We start from the raw sequence: 23,305 nt of genomic DNA on the forward strand, positions 1-23,305 counted from the left end.
CTGAATGCCAGACAGGAAATCCGAGCCATATCACTGGACATATCACGTGCTTTTGACACAGTCTGGCATCCTGTCCTGCTCACCAAACTCTCTTCCTATGGTATCCAAGGCCATCTCACTCATGGCTCGCAGACTTCCTCTACTGTCGCAGTCAACGGGTGGCCCGAAATGGAGTTCTTTCATCCCCTCTTCCTGTCCAGGCTGGAGTTCCTCAAGGTAGCGTTCTGGGCCCTGTTCTTTTTCTGGTTTTCATCAACGATCTCTCCGACTCTCTGGAAAATCCTCTATATCTCTTTGCTGATGACTCCACCCTCTGCCATACCATCCGGTCATCCCTCAGACCGGCAAGCAGCAGCTTCTTCGCTCACTGCAGATCTGGATAAAATCACAAACTGGTCCAACACGTGGAACATGTCTTTCAATCTGAACAAATCTCACACTCTCACTTTATCTCTCCGAAAGGACTGTTTAGAAAACCCCCCCATCCACTTTCTCAACAATCCTCTGGAAGAAGTCCTTTCTTTCAAGCTTCTGGGTCTCACTATCTGCCATGACCTTTCCTGGGAAAGCCACATTTCAAACCTCGCCTGCAAAGCCAGTCGCCGACTGGGAATCCTCCGTCGTGCAAAGTCCTTCCTCGGCCCACCTGAGCTCCTGATCACTTACAAAGCCTTTGTCCGCAGCCTGATTGAGTACTGCTCTCCCCTCTGGGCTGGTGCTCCTGCCTCTCACCTTTCTCGGCTTCACGCTGTGGAAACCAAAGCTTTTCGGATCATTGGCATCTCCCACAATGAGGGTGAGTCTTTGGGCCTCTCACTCTCTCACCACAGGCTGGTCGGTGGTCTTTCTGTCTTCTACCGTCTCCTCTCCAGCCTAGCCCCCCCCTGCTCTCTCTGCAATTTGTCCCCAGCACATTTCTGCAGGGCGCTCAAGGTCCACCAACAACCCCCTTCTGGTAAAACTACCAAAATCACGAATCACTGCTCACCTTCACTCTTTTATTCCTCTTTTTTTCCCACCTTTGGAATAAACTCCCTCACTCTATTCAATCCCATTCTTCCCTCCAGGCCTTCAAAACAGCTGTTCACCACCACCTATCATCCCCCATCCAAATCTTCGATGTTTTCTACCCCCGATAATCCACCCAAGTCCACCTCCTTCAAATTCCCTGCTTTCCTTCCTGAAAGTCCTGTAATGTCCATCTTCTATTCCCCATGTTCCCCGTCCCATCACTCTCCCTTCCACAGATCTCCTGATGTCTCTGTTCCCCACTGTTTTGTCCTTCCCACTCCCGCCCCTCTCGTCTCATGCCCCCCTTGCTGTGCGTTGTGTGTTACCTCTCCCACGAGCCTCGACAAGGTATACAAGAAAAAAAAAACCCATGTTCTTAAGTGGTGCCGGCTGAGCGTGAAGTTCAATTTGAATACTTGCTTGAGAGTTTTGAATCGAACAAGCTGCTTGGCAAGCGATAGCAGGCTGCATGCTAAGGGAACACACCCCTGGTGTCGGTGGGATGGCATCACTGAATTGGAAAACACATAGAACGACCATAGCCATTTGCAACACTGCACAGACAGTGTTGTCGCCACTTCGCCGCCATGTTGGTTTGCACAGGAAGCCAGGTGAAGGCAATTTCAATCATGCATTTGCACATTGTTTAAAGTGAAAAACGATCACATTTCTTCACCTTTTATGCAATCGTTTTTCAATAGGAAACCTTGCATAGCAACTATAACATTTTCCCTTATCCTTTCCTTCTGACCTACACCCATACAAAGTACACACCTGCACTCCCAATTGTCTGACCTGTACACCACACACAGTACACACACACCCATACTCCCAACTGTCCAACCTGTACACCATACACAGTACACACACTCCCAACTGTCCAACCTGTACACAGTCCACACCCATCCTCCCAACTGTCCAACCTGTACACCATACACAGTACACAGTACACACACAGTACACACACACTCCCAACAGTCTGACCCGTACAGATTTGACTATCACCAGGACTTTGATGAAGGAGACCGGTTGGAGACTTGAGCCAATGATGCCATTTAAACTCGGATGGCTATGTTGAAGAATCTGGGGTCAGATTTTGGCGACTGGGTCTTAAAATGTTCAGAGGAATTAGGCTCAAGGATGTATAGTTTGCATAAATTACCTTGCAGTACTTATGCTAATTCTTCTATATGGCTTGCCTTCAACTTCATTATATTATATTGTACTGCACACAGTGACCTTGTCCTATAAACATGTTTATCTCCTTTGCTATATCACGTGCTCGTCTATGCATTGCTGGGTTTACCTTCATTGTCTTGCATTCACGTGCAGTGCTTTTGACCTACAAATGCGCATAATAATTGCAATACATATATTTATTTGTAATTGCTTTTCAGGTTGAAGAAAATACCTGTTAGGGCATATTCTGTATATACAAGGAAGGAGCTGAGTTTTTTATTTTTTTATCACGCTTTATTCGAAAAGATTCCTGCTGTCGTAGGATAATAAAAAATGGTCCCATTGGAAAGTTAATATTATATATAATTGATGTACTTGGTTGGAAAGCCAATCATCGATTTACTTGGTTGGAAAGCTAATAATCATTTTACTTGATTGGAAAGCCAATAATCATTTTACTTGTTTGGAAAGCCAATCATCAATTTACTTGGTTGGAAAGCTAATAATCGATTTACTTGGTTGGAAAGCCAATAATAATTTTACTTGGTTGGAAAGCCAATAATCGATTTACTTGGTTGGAAAGCTAATAATCAATGTACTTGGTTGGAAAGCTAACAATCAATGCACTTGGTTGGAAAGCAAATAATCGATTTATTTGTTTGGAAAGCTAATAATCGATTTACTTGGTCAGAAAGTTTATAATCGATTAACTTGGTCAGAAAGCTAATAATTGATTTCATGGTTGGAAAGCTAATAATGGATGCATGACTGGGCAGTGGGGGCGGATGGTGGTAGGTGGGATTAGTATGGCATGAGCAGGGGGTACGGGATTTTTGTGGCATGACCGGGTGGTGGGGGTGGATGGTGGTCGGTGGAATCGGTTTGGCATGACCAGGGGGTGTGGAATTAGTGTGGTACAAACGGAGGGTGCAGAATTCATGTGGTACAAAAGTGGGGTGCGTAATTGTTTGGCATAACCGGTGTGGCATGACCTGAGAAGGAGGGAGGGGTGGTGCACGATTGTTGTGGCATGATGAGAGCAGTACAGGATTGGAGCGAGGGGTCATGGTGCTGTTTGGGATTGGTGCGGCACAACAAGAGCAGGTTCAATATTTCAGCAGCACAACTGGGGGTGGGGAGGAGAGGAAAATAAAGACAGGGCAATGGCAAGTGTTATACCTTTCAAACAGCACAGAGAGATGTTGAATGAAGGCTGTTCAAAACTGAATCTCTTTATGAGCCAGAATGTCATAATCGCTCCTTCTTCTTTGCATCAATGCCACTGTTTGCATCATGTGTTTCAAAGCAATTAACACCACCATTGCCACGAGCTGCAGGACAAGAGGTCCATCCATCTTGTCACGCAACCACAGTCAACGCATCATCAATGACGTAATGCTGCAAAACATAAAAGAAAGCACAATCGTCAGACTGAGAGCATTTCCCCACTCACTCACTGGATAAACGCTTACAAAGCTGTCCTGGCTGGCTTTCTCATCCTGCCAAGCTGGTGCCTCTCGGCCGACTGAAGCAATATTCAAGCCCATGAGTCGAATGCTAAAGGGCTATCTAATTTGTAAAGTGCTATCTATAAAAATTGCCCCATTTTGTAAAGGGCTATCTATTTATTACTTGGACAATCATAATAGTATGTCGTAATCTTTTTATCCTCTCCTTCTGTATACTCCACCATACCCCTCTTTGCTTCGGTCCCCTTACTCATATCGCCTCCGAAACTTCTTTGCCTCGTCTCCCCACTCATCCCACAATCAAGTAATTTCCTTACATTATTTTTTCATTCCCTCTCTGTAGTGGCCTACCACCAAGTACATGTATTCCCTTTTCCTGGTATGTGCATAATCAATAGACCGCTCCAAGCTCTGCATTCACTTAATTTAATAACCCGTTATTGTATATTGGACAATTTAAGCTATCATGGATCAGTCAACATATGGGAAAAAATATGTTTCAAATATCACTGATTACCATTGAATCATGCAGTTAAATTTTTTTTAATCGAATTTGCAACTAGAGTTCATAGAGCACGTCACCCCGCACTGTCTTTAGAAAACAACGACATGGGCAGGATCTACGTGTGGCAAATTCGATTGATTGGGATGATGTAAATTGCCATAATATTTTGTCCAAGTACTGCTCAACGGAAGGGTTTTTAAAGTGTCAAAAAAGATGATTTGTATTCAACAGTGTTCAAGTACAGGAATATAATTCAATTGAAATAAAGTAAAGATTTTAAAGGTCACAGAAAAAAATTCTGGAAGTTTACTGCCATTGATGTGGCATCTTTTACATCACCTTATTTAACATGTTACATTAGTTATTCGCATCTATTGTTTGTGTCCTTTATGACATCCTTAAAAACAGTAAGTTTCCTGTTTGGAATGATTTTCAGTTCTGTTTGAATGCTGTCAGGATGACAGAGTAAAAAAAAAAGAAAATCTTACTTCTTTCTGTGCATGTACGATTGGGACAAATTTAGAGCCAAAGTACTGCGAAACTGCAGATTTGTTTTCCGATTCATGTTGTGATTCATGTTCAAAATATAATTCAATTGAAATGAAGCTATTCCTCAATCAGAAATTGACGTTTATAGACAGACAGAAGTAAACCAATTGCTGAAAACCACTTTTCGCTTTATGTACACAGGGTAATAACCAACGCTTTGAATGATTCTATTTATATTTAAAATGAAATCGAATTAGTAATAATACTGAATAATTATATTTATATTTAAAATTTAATCGAATTTGCAATAATGCTTTGAATGATTATATTTATATTTAAAATTTAATCCAACTTGTAATAATGCTTTGAATGATTATATTGTGATGTCCACGGGACTTGAACAGTCCCGCCAACGTAGAATGAGCCGAAACGATGGAGGCGGTTTATTTATTTATAACCCAAACATGGCGGTTCTAATCGCTCTACCGCAAACGGGACGAGGAAGGTGGCACGAGTCGCTTTTCACTGAGTTGATGATGTTTATTTGTTTTTATTATTAACCAGAAATAACAAGACTCGGCAAGAAAAGGGATCTGGGGCGATTCGACGGGATGGTGTGGGATCGGGCGTGGGGAAAACACAGACAATTCCAATGAATATACAATTCTCAAACCCTCTAAGGCGCCAAGTACACACACACACACACACACACACACACACACACACACACACACACACACACACACACACACACACACACACACACACACACACACACACACACACACACACACACACACACACACACACACACAACGTAGCTACTTCTGGTGGTCAGGCTGGACCGTGGTGTGGACGCAACTGTCCCTGGATCAGCATCGGACGAGCTGGCCTTGCTCTCGTCGGGGGGGGGGGGCAGGAGAAACCGTGGTGCTGTCGACCTCCTGGTCCTGGCCCAAGTCCGCTCACAGCTGCCAGGGAACCAGTTCTGGCGCCAAATTGCGAGCAGGAGAGGGAGGCAGGTCCGCCCGCCGTTCGACCCCGTACTCCGAGTCAGCAGAACCCCAGAGCCAACCAAGGTGAGGCACGAGGCTCAGCAAGGCTCCAAGACACGATGAAGAACACGATCGAATCAGCACAACAACAAGTACGCTTCCCGCGCAACAGCCTCCACACCAAAAAAACACGATCTTTTTGTCCCGATCTTCTTCCTCTTCCTTTTCGACCCCGAACAGAACCTTTTTATCCTCCTGTCCTCGTCACTTCCAATCGAGCCGTTTTATTGGCCCACCGCCGTCGCCTTCAGCCAATCGTGATCACGGGGCAGAGCCATCCGCAGCCCTGTCCTGTGACGTCACAGCCAGCCTCCAGGGACTGGGTTTACGCAGACACACTTACCCTATCCCGTGTCCCTATCTAATTACGTGACAATTATCATTTCCCCCTTGAAGAAATGAACATTTACTAGACAACTTATCACCACTGAATTGCTACTTATTACATCAAGATCCTGGTAAACTCAAACAGCATGGCATACCTAATTAAACATCCTAATTACCCTTTGAATGCATACCCCCCCCCCTCAAACATAACACTGCCCCCTCCTCTGGTACCGCAGCTCCTGCAAGGTATATCACAGGCACTACCATACCAGCCTTAACACTTACTGACTCACACCTAATTAACCTAACGAAATAAAGTAGGAGGGGCAATGGGCAGCGAGTCGCAGCTAACTTACCTATCCTGCTTAATGTACTACCCCCTTATGGCCTTATCCTCGCCTAAACAATCATTCATTTTTTTATTTTTTATTTTTATTTTATCACATGATAGCACTGAGCGAAGTTGCACTCCATCTTCTGGATCATCGCTCTTGCCCAGCACTCTTCCAGTGATCTGGGGAGGGGAAACAAAAGGTTCCACAAAAACACAACACTTATACTTTACATTCCTACTCTAAGCCTTAACGACACTATTCACAGGATATTTACACTTGACCGCCTCCCCCAGTGAATGCTAATAGACCCAACATTACTTGGGGAGCCAATTTTCAAATTTGCTCGTCCCAAAATTATGCGGACATCATGCCCTTGCTGCACATGTCAAGTTGTGCGGGATCGAGTGGGACTCATACATCTTCACAACACTCACACCATGGTCATCATCACATTTCTAGGTCATGGTCCTCATTTTAATCATGCAGGCTGAATCCCGTCGTGGCCGTGGGGTGGGTTACCACAAGATGATGGGGGCATCTCAGGTGCAACCATGCCCACAGGTAAGCTTTAATCCAACCCGGACGTTTCTCCGCCCCGCTCCCTTTGATTCCCTCCCCCCTGGTAGCCATCAGCTCTAATCCCGTACAACACTCTGGAAGGGGTCTCACTGGCTCCTCTGGACTTCCTGGGTCGCCAAGGTCCTACCCGCCTTGGTCGCCCAACCAGACCCTCTCCCAGTTGCCTCCAGACACTGTCACCATTAGCCACCAGGTGGTGAATCTCCTTGAAGGGGGTCGCAATTCACGCTCACCGTGAGCTTCAGCAATCCCTGTGGACAAGCACATCATCCCCACCCACAAAACCCACATGACTCCCCCACCCCATCGGCCTTACATGTGACACCTGCATTTCTAACACTTCACCGACCATGACCTTCCCTGTTACCACACCATGTCCAATAAAAAATCAATGTGTGCACCATACATTTCACTTCTTAACTTAAAACAACTCACACAGCACTTCTCACCCGATCCACGCACCAGCCATTGGACAGACACTCGTGCCCGCTTTGTTACCAATTACCCACTGTCCGGATTGTCACTCTAAAACCCAGCAGAACTTACAAACACATGCCAATTTTCCCACAATTCATTTTTTTCCATCCGCAGCCCTGTCCTGTGACGTCACAGCCAGCCTCCAGGGACTGGGTTTACGCAGACACACTTACCCTATCCCGTGTCCCTATCTAATTACGTGACAATTATCATTTCCCCCTTGAAGAAATGAACATTTACTAGACAACTTATCACCACTGAATTGCTACTTATTACATCGAGATCCTGCTAAACTCGAACAGCATGGCATACCTAATTAAACATCCTAATTACCCTTTGAATGCATACCCCCCCCCCCTCAAACGTAACAATATTTATATTTTTATCTTTTTGCATGCAAGTTTTGAAACCTCCACTAAACATAACAGCAACTTTCCTTTGTCACAAATATGTTGTACATGGTTACATCATTGTTGGGAGTGCTGCTGTGCAGTGTGTGCAGTGTCCCCTGTAAATTAGGATATAAATTTGTAATTTCTTCAGGATGCCTACTGGCATTAACTAGTCTTCTCTTGGTGAAAGACTCCATGGGATCCTTAACATCCACCACCTAATGCTAGCAGACAGGATACACACCCATCCATCCAAGGGATGTCACACTTCGTGATGCACAGCTCTGGCTACGAAGCATTGATCTGAAAATTTAGTCTGGTTGTATCACAAATTCAGCTGTCCCTTGGATGAATGTTAAGCTGGGTATCCCGTTTGTTAACATTAGTTAGTTGGTGGACGTTAAAGATTCCACGATGTCTTTCGTGAAGGGAAGGCAAGTTATCTCCACCACCCTGAATGAATTTCCAATTCCTGTCTAGATCAGCTCTCATTGAAGCTCAGGCCTTCCAGCTAGTTTGTGAAAAGAGTTGGATCGAAATTCCCCCTTCACAAACCACCCCAGACAAGACAGTGGGATTGAGTTGGAATTGATGAAGCTGGTATTAATTGTGACTTTCGAAATAGTAGCATCAGATTCATATTTTATTCGGAATTTTTACTTATTTACCTATATGTTGAAATATCAAAAACATATCTTCCGACTTCCAATCATAATTTTTCTTTTTGTAAAAACCGGTTTTCCTCATAGCTTCTTTGGCTTGTCCATTCCCAGCATGCTTTTTAAAGCTGATGTCCTCAATTGAGTTAAAAGCTCGTTTGTTAAAATTGGTGCCTGGCCACGTAAAAGACAATGCCGTTATTAGGTCATTTTGTGGCTTCAAGGTCACAGCTATCTGTTCCTTCACAACCATCATGACAATATGCATCAAGTACAATGTGAAATGTATGAAATGCTTGATTCAATATTGGAAAACGTTACAAACATTGCTCAAATGCTCTGCTCCATCTCGGTTAACCTTATGGTGCTTCAAGGAGCTGCAAATACCTGCATGTCGAAAATCGAGCTGGACGTCAGACGGAAATGCAATCACAACAGCCTTAAGCTCAATATGTTCACTGTGATCTCATTCTTATCATGTGGCATCAGGATTAGACTCTGCACTCACAATTATTATGAGAGATCTTCTTCATCGGGGTGCAAGAGATTGGCAATTTCTACAGCACTTGCAGCAAAATACAAGAAAAACTTTGCATCCATTGCAGCAGTAAAAATGCGAACTTTCACTCTATTATCGGCCACACTATGTACAACAAGATAGTTAAGATGATGTGCAGAGATAAAAAGAAATCCGTTATATAATAGAACATTTAAGCATTTTCACAGACTTGGAGGAAGCAACAGACCAGATGAAATCAGATTCAGCTTCATGTTCCATTTGTTTACTTGTGAGATTTCGAAAAGGGATCAATATTTGACATCTGTTCAGGGCCTCAATTATTCCCAACTTCTAGTGAAGGTGGCAGGAATTTTGAAGTTTGCCAAGATGCTGGTAACAACTAACCAACTTTCATTGAAAGACAACATGGAATCTTTAACGTCAATCAACCGGCTGGCAAATGGGTCCTCCGGCTTAACACCACGCTAATGGATGACACACATTGAAGCATCGCCCTGCATGCCAAACACAAGGATGACAGTTTTATAGCTGGGTTGAGATTTGAACCAAGGATAGATAGCCTCAAGGAGAGTACGCATGTGATGAACGTTCCTGCTGGAGCATTAATGAATGGGATCAGTTGCCCATTGCTGCACCTGTTTAAGAGAAGTAACATTTAAACGCATCACTACAAAGTTATTGAACTTGCCAATGCTGTGCAAGTAGAAATGAATGCTATAGATGCACCAAACATTTAAAACAATGCTTTGCTTGATAAAGCAAGCACATCAATTGAAGACTGGTATCGATAATTTGATAATTTTAATACCAAATGTAAGTAAGCAAATGACTTCATGTACTGAAGCCGCTGCAACTCATGAACCTACAAAATGGGACTTTTGAAATGACGTAATCTGGCCCAGAATGCTCAGCACGTATGCGTAGAAACCCCAAGAAAAAGCAGTCATCGGGGGATGATCACATATATCATGTGTGCGAGATAAGGATTGTTACCTAAAATTGCTGACCAAGCTTCTAAAAGAACTCGAAAATACTTGGAAAAGTACCTGATGCCCATAGTACAGACTCACAACAATATGGACTGGTATAAGACCGAAGAACTGTGGAGGGTGTTTGCTACCCAAACCCTCAACCATTACTGCCAGTGAGTGGACTTTGAACCTTGTGGGAGTGCCTCCTGTGAACATGGCAGGCCTGATTATTTACCTAAGGGACGTCTGCAATTGGAAAGATGATACCGTGCATCACTACTAATAAAGTAATGGTTACCAACTCTTCAACAAAGGATATATTCGCGATGTGAAAACACACAAAGCTTGTGCCAGGTATACTTGGCAGGTAGATGTATCAGGCAGACTTCCCTGAGGGAGACATGTATCTGGTTTGGGTGCTTCTGAACACCAATGGGAAGGTCATATTTGGAGCTTGTGAATGCACAGGGTAAGTTTAAAATAAACTTTAAAAATTACGATACTTGCTATTAATAATGTTGGGGTTTGGGGGTAGGGTGATAAATATTTGCATCTATTGCTAAAACAAGTGTGTGTCGTGTGTGTGCGCTCGCTGATATTACCAGGAAATGATAGAAACTCGACACCTCTCATTGTCGCATACTTGTCGTATTTCCTCGATTACCACGCGTCCGATTTGCACCTGGAAACAATCACAACAATAATGGTTAACCATTTTGTATACATCAACCATTTTGTAACATCAATCATGGTTCACCAACAACCATTTTGTAACAACAATAATGGAAACCAAACAATCACAACAATAATGAAAAGTCCCGCATTGAACATTACACACTCCCGATTATTGCATGATGAAAGTGTTGAGTGCAATTCTACACTACCCCCAGTGATACACTTCTGATCGATAAATATCCTGAGCTCGACCAGGATTCATTAATAATTCCATGAAGAATATTCAAACATTTAAAATCAGTCCAGATCTGTTGCTGAAACCTAATATGTATAGTGTGTGCATGAGATGACACGAGCCATCAGGGAACAATATCCTGCAATATGTTTTCTCAACTGATGGTTGATGTACCATAGGTGTGCCAACCGCCGTAGGACACAAACTACCACTGGTATTCTGGGCCGAGCCTTTCATCAGCTCGAGGAAGTTCTTTGAATTGTAAAATCCATCATTCGAATTGTCTGCTGAGGCAGACCAATACTGGCCTCAAAGTCTAGTATTCCGATTGTCATGCAAGTTGAACATATTGGAGGATTATTGTTGATGCCGACTGCACCAATAGTTTCTATCGGATGTAGACTTGGCTGTGCAACACATTGGCCGAACTTAGCAATTTAACATTCGTATGGTAAACTCGACTAGGCTGAATTGGAAAATGAATGAATTTCCCTTGAGATACAAGGAAAGACATGTTTGGAAGATTTTTTTTTTTGGGGGGGGGGGGTGGCGGGAGGGGGAATATATATATATATATATATATATATATATATATATATATATATATACATATATATATCTTCTTCTTCTTCTTTCGGCTGCTCCCGTGAGGGGTCGCCACAGCGGATTATCCGTATGATCCGCATAGTGATTTGGCACATGTTTTACGCCGGATGCCCTTCCTGACGCATCTTGGTCGCCTCTTACGACACAGGGATATGGTACACCTATTTTAACCGGGGTATACACCGGCCCAGTATACTGGTACTCATTTCACCGACCTCGGAAGGATGACAGGCTGAGTCAACCCCCTGGTGTATTAATTCAGTGGCCCAACGGGGTTTGAACTCAGGACCTCTTGGATCCCAATCCACTGCCCTAACCACTGCGCCAACACCAGGTGTATATATATATATATATGTATATATATATGTATATATATATATATATATATATATATATATATATATATATATATATATATATATATTGTTGCGGATTCGCGCCCGCCAGCGTGCGAACGGCCACGTAACTCGAATCGCGGCACGTCGCCCACCGGACGGACAATCCCGTCGTGACCCTCTCGGACTAACGCCGGGAACTAGTCACGGGTGGACCTTTCGGCCTCACCACGATCGTGCCAATCGGCCCCCACGTGGGATAGGGTTGCTCGCCAAATTCGACCTACCTAAGTACCCACACGGAGGGTAGACCGGGCGATCGCACCTCGCCGCAGGTCGACTTCGGACACGGGCCACTTTAAGCGACCCGTTCCGTACTATCGGGATAACCGAGCGGTGTTATCGTCGGCCTCGACGGTTCGATTAATTATTGGGCGTATTTAGCCCACGACCAACCCTTTACGTGAAGTAAGATGGAGATTCAATAAAGGAAAGACGAAGCGAAACGGGAAAACAGTTCAACATAATTCACATTTATTTCGCGATGAACGGAAAGCACACATATACAATTACACCAAAAGCAAATGTAAAAGGAGAAGAAACACACAATATTACACAAAAGGCAAATATAAAAGAAGAAGACAATGCAGAGCTATCCGACTACCGAGCACACGGCAACACTTATACAATTTTACTTCACAGACGGCGCCGACAACACATATACCCAAAGCAAAAGAAAAGGACCACCCTCAAGGATGAGGCGGGTCTGGGGCCGAGACCGCGTCGGGCCTACCCGTCTGATGATGAGACGCAAAGTGGCGGTGGCGCCCCAACTCCGCGGGCCTCGCGGACAGTGTCTGGTAGGGGGTGGGAAAGGGGCCCCCTTGTCGCACTATCTCAGCGCGGGGGGAAACAGGAGGGGGTTGTTGATGCTCGGGGGATGGAGGATATCTCCCTGTCTCGGGTCCCGCGACGAGCGTCTCCACCACGACCTCGGTCGCGCCGCCGGCCTCTCCCTCCGCAGCTCCCCGACTCCGACGCGAGCACCCCCCTCAACCGCCTTCACCGCCGCCACCTCTCCACAGCTCCGTCCAAGCGCACTCTCCATCTCCTCTCTTGACTCGTCCCAACTCTTCACTGGCTCCGCGAACTCCCAACTGCGAACTGCCTTGACTGACGAACGCAGCCGTTTATATCCCCCGTGGCCTCGCTCCTTCACCTTTGACCCTTTACCTCCGACCCTTCACCTCTAACTGGCTCCCCATTGGACCGAGGAAAAGTGGGCGTGAATGCTTTTTGATCCATGAATTTGCATATAGCGACCACACTCCAACGCCCTGGAGGCGGGGCCAAATCGCCCCACGCTCACCGATAGGACGGAACAGAAGTGGGCGTGAGTCGTTTTTGATCAGTTTTCTTCGGAAAGTCTGTGATGTTTCTGAACACGCTGCTCGGTGCGCGCCCTGCACAAGTCCAGTATCGGTGCCCACAAGTGGCGCAAGAATGGTGGTGATGCGATGGTGGCGAGTTGTGACGGTAAAGGTCGTGGCTGTTGTTGTGAAGTGGCGTTGCGGTTGGTGGTTGTTGTGTGATGGCTGTTGAGACGTGGTTGGTGGTGGTAGTAATGGCGGCTGGTCCAAAATAAAGATAGTAAAAGAAAAACGGCTATCTAAAAGGGTCGCAGCCCGCATGAATGACATTTATTCCCTCTAAACAACGGGTTTGGGCCTAACTACACATATACTTACAGAGATATCTCACCTAAGGGACCTGAATGGTGGTTTGTGAATTTCGTCAACCACAACAATATATATATATATATATATATATATATATATATATATATATATATATATATATATATATATATATATATATATATATATAATCACACCATTTGAGAGCCTTTATTCCTGAGCAGGGGTCAGCTTTTTGTGGGCTCCAATTATGGTACCCTTTCTTTTCGCAATGTTTTTACGGCCGGATGCCCTTCCTGACGCCAACCCTTTAGTCGCCTTCGACCCTGCAGGGATAATTACCAGTATACTGGTGCTCATTTTGCCGACCTTCGGAAGGATGACAGGCTGAGTCAACCCCCCTGATGCTAACTCAGCAGCCAACGGGGCTCGAACTCAGGACCCCAAGGATCCCAAGCCACCGCCTTAACCACTGAGTCACACCAGGCTCGGGAATATATATATACACATATATATATATATATATACATATATATATATATATACATATATATACATATATATATATATATATATATACATATATATATACATATACATATATATATATATATATATACACATATATACAGTTACGGCTGTGGAAATTCGCAATACACCATAAAGGGTCCTTAGATCAGTTATGACGATAAGTATGTGTGTAGTTAGATTTCCCCACCGTTGTTCAGAGGGAATTTTCGTGTTCACCGGGCTGCGATCCTTTGAGATAGCCGTTTTTCTTTTCTTTGTCATTATTTTGGACCAATCATACCCCAACAACCAAATCGCCAACACCAACATCATTCAAAAACAACTACAACTCAAACACCACCACCTTCGCCTCTTTACCTCCACAACTCCATCCCGCAAACATCGCTTCACCGCCATTCTCAAACGACGCCCGCCAACAACCAAACTCCCACCACCTCCGCCTTTCTACCACATGTCGTGCCATGGGCTGTGAATGCGTTCCTTTCGCCTCAAAAAGCGGATCAGGAATGCTTCACGCCCCCTTTTCATCTGCCCAATGGCTGAGCATCGGGTGGTGTGGCCTCGCCTCCGAACCCGCTGTGATCCAGGAATTTGCATAGACGCCCCTCCCCCGGGCTATATAAGCGCGAGCACGGCGCAGCTCGCGGCAGAAAAGTCAAGTCTGGAGAGTCGGGAGACGGGGCAGTCCGGCAGGAAAAATCAAGTCTGGAGGGTCTGGAGAGTGCAGAAGAGTGGCAGTCTGGAGGGTCTGGAGAGTGCGGAAAAGTGAGAGCAGTGGAGTGGCAGCAGCAGTCTCAGCGGGGCAGTCAAGTCAGGAGACGGAGCTCGAAGCCGACGAGAAAGGCAGACGGGGAGCGCCGGAGAGAGCTCACCGACCACGCGAGGGGCACGAAGCCAGGCGCAGCTACGCTGACATCGCGGCTTGCCCGCCATCGCACCACGAGGGCACGGGTTGACCCTTCGGTCTCGTGGACCTGGCCGCTCATCTCGGTTCCACGCGCATTAGGCCTACAGGCCCAGTCTGACTCCCTTGTCTATGAGGGGGTCTTTTCTTGCTTTTTCTTTGAATGTGTGTTGTGGCGCCGTGTCTTGTAAAGTAGAAACTGTTTAAGTGCAGGTAAATAAGCATTGCTTTATTCGGTTGTAACTCTTGCTTGTAAATTGCATTCTTACTGTATGGCTGTGAATACGTGCTTGCCTTGTCTGAGGGTGTAATAAATGTACTTGTCGAACTGTTCCCCGTTTTGCTGCGTCCTTTCCCTTGTTTGAAAGTTCCATCTTGCATCACGGAAGGAATTGGTAGAAGGGTGTAAGCACCCGGTAAATAATCACGTCCGTCGGGGCCGGCGATAACACCGCTCGGTTATCATTGAAGCACGGAACGGACCGCTTAAGCGGTTCATGTCCTAGGCCGGCCAGCGGCGAGGTACGATCGCCCGGTTAACTACCTGCGCAGGTACTTAGGTAGGTCGAGTTTGGCGAACAACCCTATCCTCCGCGGATGGCCGATTGGCACGATTGTGGTGGGGTCGAAAGACCCACCCGTGACTAGCTCCTGGCGATAGTTCCAAGGAGGGTCACGACTGAATTGTCCGTTCCGGTGGGCGACGCGGTCGCGATTCGAGTTACGTGGCCGATCACACGCCGGGCAGGCCAAAATTCGTAACAATATATATATATATATATATATATATATATATATATATATATATATATATATATATATATATATATATATATATATATATATATATATATATATATATATATATATATATATATATATATATATATCTTCTTCTTTCGGCTGCTCCCGTGAGGGGTCGCCACAGCGGATCATCCGTATGATCCGCATAGTGATTTGGCACATGTTTTACGCCGGATGCTCTTCCTGACGCAACCCTGGTCGCCTCTTACGACACAGGGATATGGTACACCTATTTTAACCAGGGTATACACCGGCCCAGTATACTGGTACTCATTTCACCGACCTCGGAAGGATGACAGGCTGCGTCAACCCCCTGGTGTATTAATTCAGTGGCCCAACGGGGCTTGAACTCAGGACCTCTTGGATCCTAAGCCGCTGCCCTAACCACTGCGCCAACACCAGGCTCATATATATATATATATATATATATATATATATATATATATATATATATATATATATATATATATATATATATATATATATATATATATATATATATATATATATATATATACATATATGCATATATATACATATATACATATACATATATACATATATATATATACATATATACATACATATATATATATATACATATATACATACATATATATATATATATATATATATATATATATATATATATATATATATATATATATATATATATATATATATATATATACGATGTGTATTGTTTGAAATTTACGTGAAATGTTGTTCTTCGCAATGACAGCCTTTGCAAAGGCTGTGATATAACTATATGATGATAACATTCAAGAATGGCATTCGTATAACAATATCTTCAATTAACTTACAACTTCAAGTTTGAATGTTTTCGTGCATCCTTCTGTTTGTGAAAACCTCGAGATTTCACCTGAACATTGAAGGAAAAAATTATACTGATCCCTTTGGGTCCCAATGCCACTGAAAAATGTAGCTCATGTGTTCCGCTCTTGGCTATAGAGAATGTAGTCATGCATAATACACCTAGATTTTCTTTTCTTGCTCAAACTTGTTGTGTGCCCACCTTGATGCACCCTTTTCCACCTTACAATACAGATCGGCACCCATGACACTTTGACAGTGAAATGAAACTGCATCGCCAATATTCGGGGAAGGCAGCCCATTAGCCGCGGTCCCCAGGAACCTAACGATGAGGCAGGACGAGGCCATTGGATCCACAGCTTATCCTGTGCTCTTCCCTATCTTATTTCCGAAAGCCAACGACGATGCTGTCATTAATCACCGTTAGTGTCGGGGTGCTGAGAGCAGACAGATGGTGCTCTGGGCACTGGCCGCTCCCGGCTACGTGCGATGGACAGCCGGCGCATCAAGCAGCGACCGACAAGCAACCGTGCCCGAGGAAATTTCAGATCTTTCAAGTGTAAAATTAGGTCTGGATTGTCCAATGGGGTCATTAAGGCTCTTCATTTTGTCTGTCAGTGCCCGTGGGCTGCCGTTGCAGCTATACTTGCGCCCAGTCTCCACAGTCCACACGCTGAGATGATCTGCATTCCAAGGCCATGCCAAGTCACGTGTATCGCTTGAAGTCCGGGCACGTACTTCGCTCCAGGTGATCTGCACCACAGAGATGTCACGTGCCTACATTTCACTGATGTGACCTGATTTGCGTGAGAACTGCGGCTCAGGTGTCTATACAAGCAGAAAAATGCACACGTTCTGGGATTCCTGACCACGCGCTTCTTGTTTAGATCGAGTTTGTTCATCCCTGGTGTTTTCTGCAAGCTATAATCATGTTGTATACTCATGCCATTGCTTAGCGATACAATACAGTTGAACTTCAAATCTCGAGACACCTTGCTTGTGTAGTGTGTTGATTTTAAATCGAATACTGTTCCCTTGCTTTTCCGTTGCAATTGCAGGAAAGAATGACAAACAAACCACTTGGGTCTGCTCACAGCCAATTTGTGTTCAAATCCAATCAAGAACATTGGATTCAATGTTCTGGAAAGCATTGAGCTGACAAGATATCCGAGAGATAGGCACACTCACCTCTGAACTGTCAAACCTGGGTTTGAATCCCGACCCAGCTATAAACTGTCGTCCCAGTGTTTCACAAGCATGGTGGTTCATCAATGTGTGTACCCTCCCTCGGATGGACGTTAAACTGGACGTCTCATCTGCTGGCATTACTTGGTGGACATTAAAGATTTCACGGCGTACTTCTCCAAGAGTATCCGAGCCATCGCTGACACCCTGAACAATTCAAAATTCCTGTCCTCACCTTAGTCGAACATCAGGCCTGGCCAGATGGTTTTTGAAAGACTTGGGCCAAGCTTTCCCTGGCCAACCACACATGAACGTGAGAATAATATGATGGTGGTTAAAGAAGAAGCTCCAGAAAGCATTTGTGAAGCCCTTTTTGTGCTCGTTACCTCATGATTCCATAATTTGGAAACGAAAGGCTCATTCCCATGTCTCACATAAAAACGATGCACTTTATAAGCGACTCATTGTGCGGAAAATCGCTCTTACACAAAATGGCGTGATTTCCCTTCTGCGAATGTGGATCGTCGACCTCACTGAATCACCTCAAAGGAAGCTACAATCTTTCTCATCACAAGATAATTCGAATCTCACCATTGTCATCGCCCTTCACGATCATTTTGGCTTAAAGAGATAGATGTTCATCTTGTGGTAGCATTCTGAGTTTTCTGATTGTGTTTAATGTCCCAGAAAAAAAAGAAACATTTCATCGACAACAGTAACGACAACATCCGAGTGCACCATGCACCTTCGCTGTCACTTCGCACAACGGGAGGCAGGGATAAATACCAAGCCACACCCACCAAGAAGATGGGATGGAAAGTGAACCACACCCATCATTACGAAGGACAACAAAAAGTGCGCCACGCCCATCATCAGGAAAGACAAAAAGTGCGCCACGCCCATCATTACGAAGGACAACAAAAAGTGCGCCACGCCCATCATCAGGAAAGACAAAAAGTGAGCCATGCCTATTATTGCGAAGGACAAAAAGTGACCACACCTATCATTAATAATGACAAAAAGTGAACCACGCCCATCATTACGAAGGACAACAAAAAGTGCGCCACGCCCATCATCAGGAAAGACAAAAAGTGCGCCACACCCATCATCAGGAAAGACAAAAAGTGCACCACGCCCATCATTAGGAATGACAAAAAGTGAGCCATGCCTATCATTGCGAAGGATAAAAAGTGACCACACCTATCATTAATAATGACAAAAAGTGAGCCACGCCCATCATTAGGAATGACAAAAAGTGATCCACACCTATCATTAAGAATGACAAAAAGTGAGCCACGCTCATCATCAAGGACAAAAAGTAAGCCATGCCCATCATTACGAATGACAAAAAGTGCGACACGCCCATCATGAGGAATGACAAAAAGTGAGTCATACCTATCATTACGAAGGACAAAAAGTGAGCCACACCTATCATTAAGAATGAAAAAAAGTGAGCCACGCCCATCATTAGGAATGACAAAAAGTGAGCCACACCTATCATTAAGAATGACAAAAAGTGAGCCACGCTCATCATCAAGGACAAAAAGTGAGCCACGCCCATCATTAGGAATGACGAAGTGAGCCATGCCTATCATCAGCAATGACAAAAAGTGATTCTCGCTCATCATTAAGGACAAAAAGTGAGCCACGCCTATCATTAAGTAGGACAAAAAGTAAGCCATGCCTATCATTCGGAAAGACAAAAAGTGAGCCATGCCCATCATTAGGAAAGACAAAAAGTAAGCCACGCCTACCATTCGGAAAGACAAAAAGTGAGCCCTGGGTGTGCTCTGGCTTTCAAAAGGAATTAGCCACTGTGGCTAATCCAGGTTTAGAATGATTAGCCACAGGAGAAAGGAAATAGCCACATATTTTATTCAAAAGTTTTTTTTAGCAATATGAAATAATAAGTTAATTTTAAGGCGGATTTGTGTTTGATGGGTGAGGTTGGTTGGATGAGTGAGTTGGATTGTTCAGATTGGTTGGATGAGTTTGACGTGTGAGATTGGTTGAATGAACGACCATCAGGGGAGGTGGTGATTGTGATGGATGGTGGTAGTGTGTGTGTGTGTGTGTGTGTGTGTGTGTGTGTGTGTGTGTGTGTGTGTGTGTGTGTGTGTGTGTGTGTGTGTGTGTGTGTGTGTGTGTGTGTGTGTGTGTGTGTGTGTGTGTGTGTGTGTGTGTGTGTGTGTGTGTGTGTGTGTGTGTGTGTGTGTGTGTGTGTGTGTGTGTGTGTGTGTGTGTGTGTGTGTGTGTGTGTGTGTGTGTGTGTGTGTGTGTGTGGTATGGTCGTTGTGCCTTTAGTAGGTGGTAGTGGGGGATGGGGGTGGTTGTGGACCAGGATTGGACGAACCTCATGCCAGTCAAACTCACTCATCCAACCAATCTCACCCAACAACTTCAATCATCCAACCAATCTCACACATCAAACTCACACTTCCAACCAATGTCACATCAAACTCACTCATACAACCAATCTCACCCATCAACTTCACTCATCCAACCAACCAAAGTCACCCCTCAAATTCACTCATCCAAACAAACTCGTCCTACTACAGGTACTACTACTGATTGTGGCAAAACTCACCTGGCAACCACTGACCCAAAGAAGCATGTAGCGTCGAGTAGCGCCAAATCATTCCGGAAAAAACAAAAATTAAAATAAAATTTTGAGATTAGAATCATGGGAATCACGCGTAATTTCGGACGATTTTTTTTTTTTTACTAGAAACTAGTTTAAAACTACTAAAGTTAGTATATATAAGCTTGTACGAAATCATGCGCGATTCCTGTAATCAAAACATACAAAATGGCGGCCGTCTCAACTAAGGTTGAATTCTGTGCTAAAATCACCCAAAATTCGTCTGAAACTGGTTTAAAAAAAAACAAAAAAACACTAAAACATGGATTAGCCACAGTGGCTAATGGGTGGTTTAAAATATTAGCAACTGGTAAGGGGGATTCGCCCTGTGGCGACGTGGTGAGCGGCAGCGCACACCCAGGAGCCACACCCATCATTAGGAAGGACAAAAAGTAAGCTACGCCCATCATTAAGAATGACAAAAAGTGAGCCACGTCTATCATTAAGAATGACAAAAAGTGAGCCACGTCTATCATTAAGAATGACAAAAAGTGAGCCACATCTATCATTTGGAATCACAAAAAGCTAGCCATGCCCATCATCAAGGACGAAAAGTGAGCCACACCCATCATTAACAAGGACAAAAAATGAGCCATGTCCATCATCAGGAAGGACAAAGTGAGCCATGTTTATTATTGGGAAGGACAAAAAGTGCGCCATGTTCATTATTAGGAAGGACAAAAAGTGAGCCACACCCATCATTAGGAATGACAAAAAGTGAGCCATGCCTATCATTACGAAGGACAAAAAGAGACCACACCTATCATTAAGAATGACAAAAAGTGAGCCACGCCCATCATTAAGAATGACAAAAAGTGAGCCACGCCCATCATTAAGAATGACAAAAAGTGAGCCACGCTCATCAAGGACAAAAAGTAAGCCATGCCCATCATTACGAATGACAAAAAATGAGCCACGTCTATCATTAAGAATGACAAAAAGCTAGCCATGCCCATTATCAAGGACGAAAAGTGAGCCACACCAATCATTAACAAGGACAAAAAATGAGCCATGTCCATCATCAGGAAGGACAAAGTGAGCCATGTTTATTATTGGGAAGGACAAAAAGTGAGCCATGTTCATCATAAGGAAGGACAAAAAATTTGCCATGAAAATCCTTAAGGACAAAAGGTGAGCAACGCCCATCATTAAGGATAAAAAGTGAGCCATGCCCATCATTAGGAAGGACAAAAAGTGAGCCATGCCCATCATTAGGAAGGAGAAAATAGTAAGCCACGTTCATCATTAGGAAGGATAAAAAATGAGCTATGTTTCTCATTCGGAAAGACAAAAAGTGAGCCACTCCCATCATTAAGTGGGACAAAAAGTAAGCCACGCATATCATTCAGAAAGACAAAAAGTGAGCCAGCCCATCATTAAGGACAAGTAAGCCACGCCTATCATTCGGAAAGACAAAAAGTGAGCCACACCTATCATTCGGAAAGACAAAAAGTGAGCCACGCCCATCATTAAGGACAAATTGCGAGCCATGCCCATCATTTAGGACAAAAAGCGATCCACGCCCATCATTAAGGACAAAAAGTGAGCCACGCCCATCATCAAGGACAAAAAGCGAGCCACGCCCATCATCAAGGACAAAAAGCGAGCCACGCCTATTAGGAAGGACAAAAAGTGAGCCATACCCAGAAATAAGGACAAAAAGTGAGCCATACCCAGAAATAAGGACAAAAAGTGAGCCACTCCCATCATGGACAAAAAGTGAGCCTCGCTCATCAATGGGGACAAAAAGTGATCCACGTCGATCATTGGGAAGGACAAAAAATGAGCCATGTTCATCATTAGGAAGGACAAAAAGTGAGCCATGAAAATCATTAGGAAGGACAAAAAGTGAGCCGTGCCCACCATTAGGAAGGATGAAAGGCGGGCCATGCTCACCATTATGCAAGACGCACTGGCATAGCGATGGAGGAGGGGGGGCGGGACGGAGCACCCGTCCCAAATGTCACTTTTGTGAGGGGTGACAAATTTGTTTTGTTGCATCTATCATGCATCAATATCGACACTTCTAAGGACAATTTTCCCGTGGCGTGTGAAAACGTAATCACAGGGAGGGGTTGAACTGTGCACATGCACTGCCCTCCATTTGCTGACCGATGATTGCAGCCAACGATGTCTCAAAGAGAGGGAGTGGGCAAAAATGAGTGCACGGCATGCTGGGAAACTTAACTCAGTCAAGGCAGCGAGACGTTGGCATCTCATTCCAGTTCACCATTCGCGTGTCATTCCTGTGTTCGTGTCTCGTTCCAGTTCACCGTTCTCATCTCCTTCCTGTGTTCCCATCTCATCAGAGGTGTACCGAGAGACGAAAGTATTTGACACCCGGGGCCGGGCCCTTCCTTTGGTACACGCCCCCGAATCGAATAATTTTAAAAATCAAATACACTCTTTTCACACCATTCACCCCCTCACTCACCCTTCTCAAAGTTGCTCCCTCCCCCCTCACATCCACAAAGCTGCCTCCTTTCCTTGCCCTCTCACCTCCATTTTATCACTCCACCTCCTCAAATCCTCAACTGCCTTCTGCCCCCTCTCTTGCCCCCCTCCCTCTCCCACATCTCCACAGTGCCTTCTCTCTTCATCCGGCCCCCTCCCCGCGCCCTTCTGCAATCCCCCCCCCTCTTTCAACAACTTTACGACCCTCCCCTCCCCCTCCCATCCCATCCCCTGCACCCAAAGCCTCCTCCCCTCCCTCTTCATTAACACTATGGACCTGAAATATCCAGGACCTTCACTCCAACCTTACAGATCTTTCCATACAGGTTGCCACTGACAAACCAGACATAATCTGTCTTACAGAAACTTTCCTCCCTCAAGACGTCTCTGACTCACAAGTATCTCTCCCTGGTTACTCCCTAAACCGGTATGACAG

General features: G+C 44.6%; 1 long non-coding RNA gene across 2 annotated transcripts in view; it reads right to left on the reverse strand.

Moving 5' to 3' along the window:
* The window catches only part of LOC147008562 (uncharacterized), a 141,770-nt gene that overhangs the window by 96,192 nt on the left and 22,273 nt on the right, over positions 1 to 23,305 (reverse strand). For both annotated transcript variants that reach the window (XR_015053171.1, XR_015053172.1), the window contains exons 2-3: positions 10,571 to 10,650; positions 3,370 to 3,588 (exon numbers count right to left, since the gene is read on the reverse strand). This is a non-coding gene — a long non-coding RNA (uncharacterized LOC147008562). The remainder of the gene's footprint in view (positions 1 to 3,369; positions 3,589 to 10,570; positions 10,651 to 23,305) is intronic.

Source organism: Eptatretus burgeri, chromosome 18 (genome assembly GCF_056783735.1).
Source record: "Eptatretus burgeri isolate ZD-2024b chromosome 18, Ebu_testis_v1, whole genome shotgun sequence".
NCBI lineage: Eukaryota > Metazoa > Chordata > Myxini > Myxiniformes > Myxinidae > Eptatretus > Eptatretus burgeri.